Raw genomic sequence first — 10,526 nt, 5'->3', positions numbered from 1 at the left:
GGAAGAACTGTAACTTTGTGGGGCGCAACCCATTGTCCCATAAACTCTCTCAGCCTGTAGGGCTGTGTCATCACCACACGATGACCCCTCTCTGCCCCCCGGGACCTTTCACCCAGAAGCTCTGTAACAGCAAACGCCCCACTTCTCCCTGTCTCACAATCCCTTTCGTCTTGATGTGTTGCAACATTAATTATTCATCTCAAGGCTTTCCCATTGGCCCGTAGACGTGGAGCCAGAGAGTGCAGGAAGTAAAAAGCAATAATGAGCAAAGTATGACTCCCCACCCCACCCCTTGTCCTTGTCCTTTGTTTGCAGGGGCAATGCAAGGAATGTTAGTGGTCACTTCTCTGTTCTTGGAATTTGATTTTTTTTTACTTTGCAGAGATGTAAAAAATAAAGTACTTTTTTTTGCAAAGAAATATTTTTGTAGGCCCTTTTTGTATTTTTTCAGGAACTGAGGGGCAAATGGTAGAGCTGTAAGGGATGATAAATAATAGTAAGACTTAAAAACTGATAATAAAAAGCTGGATGGTATGTGCATGCTTACATGTGACAAGTGGCTGCAGGACAGGTTGGGGTATGTCCTGGGCGGTGGGGGTGATGTGTGGGCGGTTGGCTGCAGTTTGATAGAGGGCATGCATACTATGCTCGTGGTGTCACGTGTGACAAGCCTGTTTAGGGCATGCTCGGGCCTGCCCCAGGCATGCTCTTGGACTGTTAAAAGAGAGCGGTGACAATTCAGTCGTTTAAAGTGTAGCTTGTGTTTAACAACGACATGGCACCTTGCGATGGAAATAATAAAAGGATTGTAGACCCTTCTACATCATGGCCCGAGTCAAGGCCTATTTTGAATGATTGCCATAAAATATGTTGTACTATGTTTGATGAAGACTTACAAGCTTCAGACCTATTTTGTTTGGATGCCATCTGCCGTTTTGTACGGGATGCAGTACTACATGAAGAGGTGGCCAACCATATCGGTTCTTACCGGGAGGGCTGGGAAATGACTAAAAGATGTTCTTTATCGCCGGTCCAAGGAACAGGCATGAGTAAGTAAAACCCTGTTATATATTCAAAGGTGTAAATACTGATAACTCAGTTATCGGTGTGATAGATAATGAATATATTTTCTAGGTTCCGTTCCAGGTTACACCGTCAGTTCATCCTTAATAACAAACCTCTCAACCAGTGAAGAGACTGCAGAGGGCTGTTTAGGTAAATGGAACTAAATTGCCTTTTTACTAAATCTGATAATAATTGTATATAATACAAGGTGAAAGAGCTGGTGATAGCTATAGTAATGTCCTATTTTTTTGTATATTGAAACAGAAACGGCACCTGGATATAAACATGACAGCCGTCCGGATTTTTTAAGAAGTGAGTCGGAATCTAGAGAGTCCGGGGGAGTTTGTAGGCGTCCTACGACATCTATTACCAACATGTTTACAGCGTCTGTTAATGACGATATTAATGATGATGCTCTGAAGAGTTATGATTATCCCTGTTGTTTACTGGGGGGGCATTAAAAGATAAATTTCTAATGAAGATAATGCTGCTGAAGGATGCTCATGCGGTGTTGCTGATTGTATATGTTTGATGACTACAGAGGTTGAAGATAGTGATGACCGTGTTTTTTGTACTGATGATGGATATTATTATTGTTGCTGAATAAGGGTGGGTGAACTTTCTGTAAATTACAAATGAAAGGCCAGTGCTAAAATGCAAAGCATGTTTATTGTACGTATCGTATGATGCAGAATGAAGTATGAAAATATTCTAAAGGACCTGTATTATACACCCAAATGCACAGGTAGCTATGGTGGTGTAAAAGCACTACTTAAGGCAGGGAAGAAGCACTTTAAAAACCTTACCTTGAAGCATGTCAAGACATGGCTTTCTGGACAAGATGCTTATACCCTTCATAAACTGGCAAGAATAAATTTTCCTAGGAACACCACAATATTTTCTTGCATAGACTGTCAATGGCAAGCAGACTTCGTGGATTTATCAGGATTTGCCTCTGAAAACAACGGCACAAAATTCATTTTTAACAGTGATCGATGTACTATCCAAATTTGCCTGGTCTGTCTGTTTATCTGATAAGTCTGGACGTGGGGTTGCCGATGCTTTTGAGACTATCTTCCAATCAGGAAGGGCCCCCAGAAAGCTACAGACAGATGCCGGAAAAGAATTCTTAAACAAGCCTCTGAAGAATCTTTTGGAACGTTATGGCATACATCACTTTGTCACACATAGTGAAACTAAAGCAGCGATTATAGAGCAGTTTAATCAAACTCTGAAAAATAAAATCTGGAGGTATTTTGCAGCTAAAAATATGCACCGATATGTAGAGGTATTACCAGCTCTCATGCAGGGATACGGAAAATGTTTAAAATCGGTCAGAAAGTTAAAAACCTTTAAGGTGGGGGAGCACGTTAGGATATCCAGACTAAAGGGAAAATATGAAAAGGATTATCATCAAAGTTTTACAGACGAAATATTTATTGTGAAAGAAAGGGTGTGGCGGGGAGAAAGGGCTGTATATAGATTAATGGATTATGCAAAAGACCCCGTACAGGGGACTTTTTACACAGAAGAGTTTCAAAAGGTTCCTAGCGACCAAGAACGTGTCTACAGAATTGAAAAAATACTTCGGAAAAGAGGGAGCAGAAAACAAAGAGAATTCTTAGTTAAATGGTCTGGCTGGCCGGAGAAGTTCAACAGTTGGGTTAAGGATACTGAAGTACAACATCTTTGATATGGTGGAGTTTTACATCACCGTTCCCAGCAATGCATCAGCAGCAAGTTTCCCCCAAAACAAAAATTCTAATTTTACTATTCAATTAGCAAGATCATTGGACCTTCTGGGATCATGGGAGGTCGGTCTGGCAGAGATTCAATATCCACATAGTTGGGGCACATTAACTTCTCCTGGCTATTTTGAAATTGCTAACGAGAGAAAGATGGTATTTTTCTTTGAGAAGTGGGGACTATAGCAGCATCTAGCAACTGTTAGAAAATATGAACAAGCTTATATCAAATGTCAAGGACAGACCTAAGACAACCCTACATTACAATACAGTGGTTTGAAAAATTAATCTTAAAGGAGATGAACTTCATGCCATTCTAGTTAGCGGAGAACTTGGACACCTGTTAGGTATCTTCCCTGGATTCAGTACCTTGTATGTTTACACTGACATTGTAGAGCTCCAGATAGTGGGTGACTTCTATGTGCCATTACTATGCTGTGTGCCTGTGCGGGGGCAAGACAATGATCTTACCACAAGGACCTATGACCGTCCACATTATGTCCAGGTCAGTAAACATCACATCAATACCATTACTATAGAAATCAAAACCAACCAGGACAAAAACGTGCATTTTTATCATGGGAAGGTGATTGTCAAGCTTCATTTTAGGCCTCGGAAAAGTGAAGGATGGTCGTGATAAAGAACAGCGGGAGTCCTCAAGCCTATGTGGACTACTACAGGACTCAGGCAGGAAACGGCCTACCAGGTTTCCGAGGAGCGCCTGTTATGTATGGTACGGGTATAGGGGGCCTGTTCTGGGGACTTTTTGGAAAAGCAATGCCATTACTGAGGAGGGGTTTAGAAATCATTAAACCGCACATGAAAGTGGCTAATAACATTGTCAGAGATGTGAAAATGGTCAGATATGAAGAACTATTAGATAATCAGGGGAAGTTAAAAATGATTGATAAATTAAAAGAACAAGACATAATTATAGATTGGTGGTCATACTTACAAATTCAGACAAAATTTACGAAAGACTTAGAAGAACAAGGGATAGAAAAGGACTTACAACAATTGGACCAAATTTTGACAGGCAAGGAGATAAAATTTATAACAAGAATGTATAACTTTGTTGGAAGTGGAATTAGAAGAGGAAATAGTAAAGGGATCAATGATTGCCTGGGCAAAAAATGTAGGGCATAATATAAATTTAGAGGATTGGGAAAAAATGTGGATTGACAACTGTAAATTGACATTGTCAACAGCATTTAAAGAAAATCAATATAAAATGTTTTGTAGGTGGCACCTAGCCCCAGCAAGACTGGCCAACATGTATCCAAACACAAAAGCAGAATGTTGGAAGTGTAAACACAAAGAAGGAACATTCTTCCATATGTGGTGGCAGTGTCCAGAGGTTAAAAAATATTGGATGAGGGTACAAAGATTGTTGTTAGAAATCACAGCACAAATTAGAACTCGAACCGGAAGTATTCTTATTAAGAATAATTAAGGGAAAATTGAGCAAGGTCATCCGATACATCATTATACATATAACTGCAGCGAGAATAGCCTTCGCACAGGGATGGAAGAAGGAAAAGATACCATCTGAACATGACACAAAAAATAATGGATTGTGCGGAACTGGATAAATTCACAATGGAATTAAGAGGCAAAGATGAGTCGGACTATTATGTGGTTTGGGATAGGTGGTACAAATGGGTGGCGGATAGAAATAAGAGCTGATGTTTATGTATAAAAGGAGAGGAATGTATTAATAATGACACGAACACAATGTGAATAGAGATTTGTATTTTTGTTTAAAAAAATAAAAATATTAAAAAAAATTGTCAGAGATGTGTCAGGGCAGCTTGTATCACGCGTTTTTGGGGGTGGGCAGGAGGGGGCTGGTATGGCAGTTATCAGGAAGAGGCCTTCTGTTGGCCCTCCTATGCCCCCTAAAAAGAGGAGGTTTGTTAAAAAAACTACGCCATGCAGAGGAAACGCACACAAGGAAGGAAGTGCTGTGACAAACAGAACATCTTCTAAGATAAAATGGCTTTTATCCACAAGGCTTCAGAGGAATGTGTCAAATCGGAGCTAGATCTTTTTCCATTGGCCCCTATGCAAACCAGCACTGAAAACTGCATGTACATCGAGATACCACCTTTATTGGCGCTTACCCCCAATGCCCCCTTGGAATTTTTTATAACGGGGCACAGTGAGCATTACACAGATTTAAACAATACCCTGCTGTATGTAACCTGCAAGGTCATGAAGGCAGACAGCACGGATATCGATGATGGTGCAAGAGTGAGCCTTGTCAACTACCCAATAGCGTCGTTCAGTCAGGTGGAAGTTACATTAGGCGACTGGGTGATAACACAGAGTCACCACTGCTATGCATACAGAGCTCTTATTGAGCTTATTTTGAACTGTGGCGGAGACGTCTTGGGGGTACCCAGTTTTCAGCTGGTGGTTTTTACAAGGATGACGCAGTTCTCATGGAGAATACCCTGCTGACAATCGCTGGTAACTCCGGGTTCATAGCGAGAGCCAGACATACAGCGAGAAGCCATAAATGGGATCTGCTAGGTCCATTGCATAGCGATCTCTTTTTTCAAGACAAACTATTGATTAATGGTGTGGATGTGAAAATTAAACTCTCAAGAAGTAAAAATGAGTTCTGCCTGATGAGTGACGGTAACGAGAATTACAAAGTACAGATCCTGTTTGCATCTCTCTTTGTAAAACGTGTTAAAGTGTTTCCCAGGGTGCAGTTAGGGCATGCGGAGGCTCTGCTTACCTCCAATGCCAAATATCCCATTGACCGTGTTGGTATGAAGGTTTACAGCATCCCAGCAGGCAGTCTTGTTTGTAATCAGGAAAACCTATTTCTAGGCCAGTTACCTAAGCAGCTAGTGATTGGTTTCATGAATAACGCTGTCTTTAGTGGTAATTATGAAAGAAACCCTTTCAATTTTCAACACTATAATGTCATTCCACCCCAAAATGTCTTGATGCTGTTTCATTTTGTTCAACAACAGTTCAGCATTTTTCCTATATCGAGTGCTCATCCCCTCTAATAATATCTTTTGTGTAGTCGAACCCTTCTGAGGGGACTGTGGCCCCTTCTCTGATACAGCAGGTGTGGGCTTAAGGTCTTCTGGCACATGGATAAGATTCAGAATGTCTTTCTCAGAGTCATTTTGCCTGGTCAACCTTAGAAACCTCTGCGGAACCGAGTTGTCCCATTTTCTCTTGTCATCCTCAGTTAGATCCGTTCTCTAAAGAATGGCCCTCGTGTCATTGTCCAGCCGGCGAACAGCCGTAGTACCTATTGTAGGCGGGCATCCATGTATCTGTTCCATCTGATGACGTGACACCAAATACATTTTCTCTGTGTGCTCCATGTTTACTGGGCTAATAGATTAGCCAGTAATGGTATAGCAGCACCTAGTAACAGCCCGATAAAATCTCCTGACTGGAGAATAACCTGTTTCTTCTTTTTCAGGGAAAGCTTTCTATCACTCAGCTTTTTAATACAGTCTTTCTTTCTCTTTAAATTCTGGTATTGTGATTGGTTCAGAGGAAGGTTACCTTTTAATGTGTTCAGAGCTATTTCTGCTATTGCCCCCACCAGGTCATTATTAGCATTGCATAAGATGGCCTTTCTCTGTTTTGGACCGGCATTTAACAGTATTTTTTTAAAAACCCAATTTCTGCACCCCCTCTCGGACATCCTGTATGAACTGAGAACACCCTCTATGAAGTGGTTACTTTTTATCCTTCTTTTTTATAGTGTAAACTACAGGCCAATCAGGTGGAAAGATACTGCTTAGTTGAAAGGTTTCTGGAGTAGCAGCAGCCAGATCAACTAAAAGAGTGGCATCTTGGAATACTTCTAAAAAGTACCTAGTGTTCGTTGGGTACATTTGTCATGCCAGTGTGACTACTTGTTTTGAGCACCCCTTTATTATAGACAACTTTTAGAGTCTTTCTGAGTACCCTGGTTTTCAGAGCCCACCGTTTCTTAATCCTAACAATCCCCTGCTGCTGTACCCTGATCTCTTTCTTTTCAACATCCTCTGTTAGGCAATACTCATCAATCAGATCCTTCAGGCTTTCAAAGTTAACCTTAACACTGTTGGCACTGTTTAACGTTATCCCCTTCACCTTTAATACCGTTGACCCATTTGACAATGCATACCCATAGGTCTTGGGACCTGCAGCAGCAAACTCGGTGATTGAAGTGTTTGGAGGAATCTCGCTTGTCAGCTGTCCTAAATAATCGCCTAATGCCACTGACCATGCCCCCATGCTAATAAAAATGACAGAGTCTATATCATGATAGAGGCATCTGTCCCCCAAACGATCCAATCCTGAAAGAAAAGGAATATGCTGAACTGATGAAAAAGGAATTAGAGATCTGTTTAAGAGAAAATAGGAAACAACAAACGTCAGTCCAAAATCTATGGGATACTACAAAGGCATATATAAGAGGCTTAACAATTTCATACACAGCACGAAGAAATAAAGAAAAGAAAGAAAAACAAATTAGATTGCAAAATACACTTACAGATTTGGAAATAGCATCACAAAAAGAACCACATAGTAAGATAACAAATGAAGAAAGAGCTATTGGTTAGACATAAATTGAACATGCTGATGCAGGAATGTTGGAAATAACTCAAATCCAACAAAAAAAAACTTGGATCATTGAAAACAAAGAGGATTTATTAAAAAGAAATATTAGATGGTTTTCAAAGTGCCGGTGGTCTTTAGAACCTCAAGAAACAGGTTCAAATCAAAAGCCACACCTTTAGAACCTCAAAACATACTTTATATAGTTTCATCTCGTCACCCAAGTTCCCTCCTTCTTGAGACTCATTCCCTCCCAAGTTCAAGCTCATTGGATTTGCCCTCAGGTGTTGCAGCTATTCCCAGAATGTCTCTAGGGAGAATTGTCTCCTTCCGTTATGTTCTCATCTGTACCCCTCCGTACCTCTCACTTTGGCTGCCCACGTGGCATCTTTCCCTAGCATTAAGGAATGTAGCATCCCCTCATCAGGGCCTCTTTCTAAGCTCATCATATACTACCACTTTTCCAAAGAGATTATAACAACACCCCACCGAACATCATAATAATATAAAAGGCATATACATAAGATAAAAATATCAAAAGGCTTAACAATGGAGCATGTCAAAGGCTTAACAATGGAGCATGTCAAAGGCAAAGCATGTGTATACAGGGAGATATATTTCATTTGATAACAGATTAACAGAATTGGAAGGGACCCCGCTAGGTCATCCAGTCCAACCCCCATTTGTGAAACCTTTAAGCATCTTATATACCATTTTATTTTTGAATTTACTTATTTCTAACAACTCCACCCTTTCTATTTTTCATACATTCCATAAAATAAAACATTACTTCTTGAATTCTCTTAAGCTTTCTCTAATTTCTTCAACATTTTCAAATTTAATAAGAACAGTGTGTTCATTTACATCATCATCATGATATGTTTATCTTTATCTTTTGGGACAGTTATCATACCTTCAATAGTGCTTTGTACTACGTTTCTTATAAGGGTTATAAAACATGGTAAACAGATTAAATCCAATATAACCATACCTGCCATAAATAAGGCTTGCTTCCAATTATTAAAAATCCCCCCAATCCTTCATTATCCAATAACCCTGTCCATTCCTGTACCGGAACGTGAGCTATTTTTCTCATTCTGTCTGTGATTGCCTAATCATGAATTTCTAATCAACAATTGGTTAAATTAAATTTACCACATACACCTCTCTCCGTAGCTAGAAAATAATGAAAATTATTAAAGGTTCTTATTCCCCTCCCATCTTCCATTCTACACAACTCCACCATTTACACCAAAAATTATCAAAAATTACAAAGAAAGAGGATCCCAAATCATGTTTCTGCCCGAACCATTTTTTGATTTCTTCTTCCCCCACTTCTTATTTGCAAAGCCCATTGTATACCTTTTATGATTTTACCTGTTGTGCTGGTAATAGTTATGCATTCTTCACATTCTTGTTGTAAACCCTCCAAAACTCCAATAGTTCCCCAGAACATTAATATCTGAGTCATTTTGCGATGCACACTCACACTGACATATGCAATCACAGAACCAACACATCGGGGAGGGGTATTCTCTGGCTCTTCTCTCTGATCTTTTTGGACACATTATAGGAATCCACTCTTTCCTGGCCCAATAAGCCACTCAGGCCCACAATATTCCCAATTCCAATCCACTCACCAGTATCATGCATCAGTCTCTGTGAACTGGTAAATTCTCTCCTTTCAAAATATCCGTTACCAGTTTCTCAAAGTCCCCACTACACATATAACAAATATCAGCATGAAAATTTCTTAAAAGAGGAGTTGATTTAAAAAGGTCTTTTTCCCATTCTCTATTTTTAGTTAATATGATTAAACCTTATTTTTAATTTTTAACACCATGTATCTGGGTTTCCACTCCTGGTCCCAGCTCCGGGTTTTACTTCTCCACTGGATTTGGACTCGCCACCTCTTTTCAGCTCCTTCCACTCGAATTCGGAACTTATGGGGGTAAATCTCATCAGTTATTAATTGATTGTTTCTGCAAGGTTAACTTCAGTGGGTCCCATACCAAATGCTGGTCCAGGTGGTCAGTATAGACACAGGGCCTTTTATGTGAGTTGTGCGTCAAACCCTTCTCGGCCATCCGGGTTGAGGTTTTGGAGGTGAGTAGTACTTGGAATGGTCCTTCCCATTTCAGGGTTAACTTCTCCTCCTTCCTACTCCGGATCAGCACCCAATCACCATGGTGGAATTTATGGACTGGAAACTCCAAAGGTGGTGTTTGAGCCAAAAGTCCTTGTTTCCTGAGGAAATTGAAATATCTGAACAGTTTATGTACATATTGCTTCCAATGTCTTTTCTAGGTTGGGTCCGTATTCTCAGTAGGGCTTAAAGGAAGACATTTAGTCCATGGCATATGTGTTTCCAATATTAATTTGATCTAACAATACTCTTGACCCCACTGTTGTTGTAGCATTACTGCAGGGAAAAGCTTCCACCCATCCTGTAAGGCGGTCCACTATGACCAATAAATATTTTACTCCCCCCATCTTTGGCAATTCCATAAGATCTACTTGAATACACTTAAAGGGTCTTAAAGCTGGTGGCCTTCCACCCATCTGTTGTTTCCTGATGGCTTGTTTGTTTACCTTTTTACAAATTAAACATTTATCTATTACTGATTTTGCTACAGGGTATATTCCAATACAACCATAACATTTCAAAAGTTCATCTACAATGGCTTGAATTCCCAAATGACTTCCTTCGTGTAATTTTTCCAACAACTCTTCCATCTGGGAGAAACCACTTTCCCTTCTCCCCCTCCTGTCCTCCTATTTGTTGTAACTCTTTTTCTGTTCTTTCTCAGTGAACACATTAATTTCTTCTGCTGATTCTCCTTTTTGGTGTGCATTCACATGTGTCACTGCTATTTTTCTAGGTTTTTGTAAGGAACTCATTATTTCCTTTATCAGGGTTTCGTGTACTAGTTCCTTTCCCTTGCTGTTTATCATTCCTCTTTCCACCCAAACTTGCCAAAAGTATGCACCATTCCAAACACATATCTGGAATCTGTGTCCTTCCAAAATACATAGAGCTTGATTTAGTGCATACAATCCACGAGCCTGAACAGATCAGCTTCATGGCAGACACCCCCCCCGCTTTCAGGATCTCTTTGGTATGTTTTTCCG

The sequence above is a fragment of the Notechis scutatus genome, chromosome 2, assembly GCF_049901735.1.
Source record: "Notechis scutatus isolate UNSWTSFEM ecotype Mainland chromosome 2, rNotScu1.2, whole genome shotgun sequence".
Lineage (NCBI taxonomy): Eukaryota > Metazoa > Chordata > Lepidosauria > Squamata > Elapidae > Notechis > Notechis scutatus.
This window is presented reverse-complemented; position numbering follows the sequence as displayed.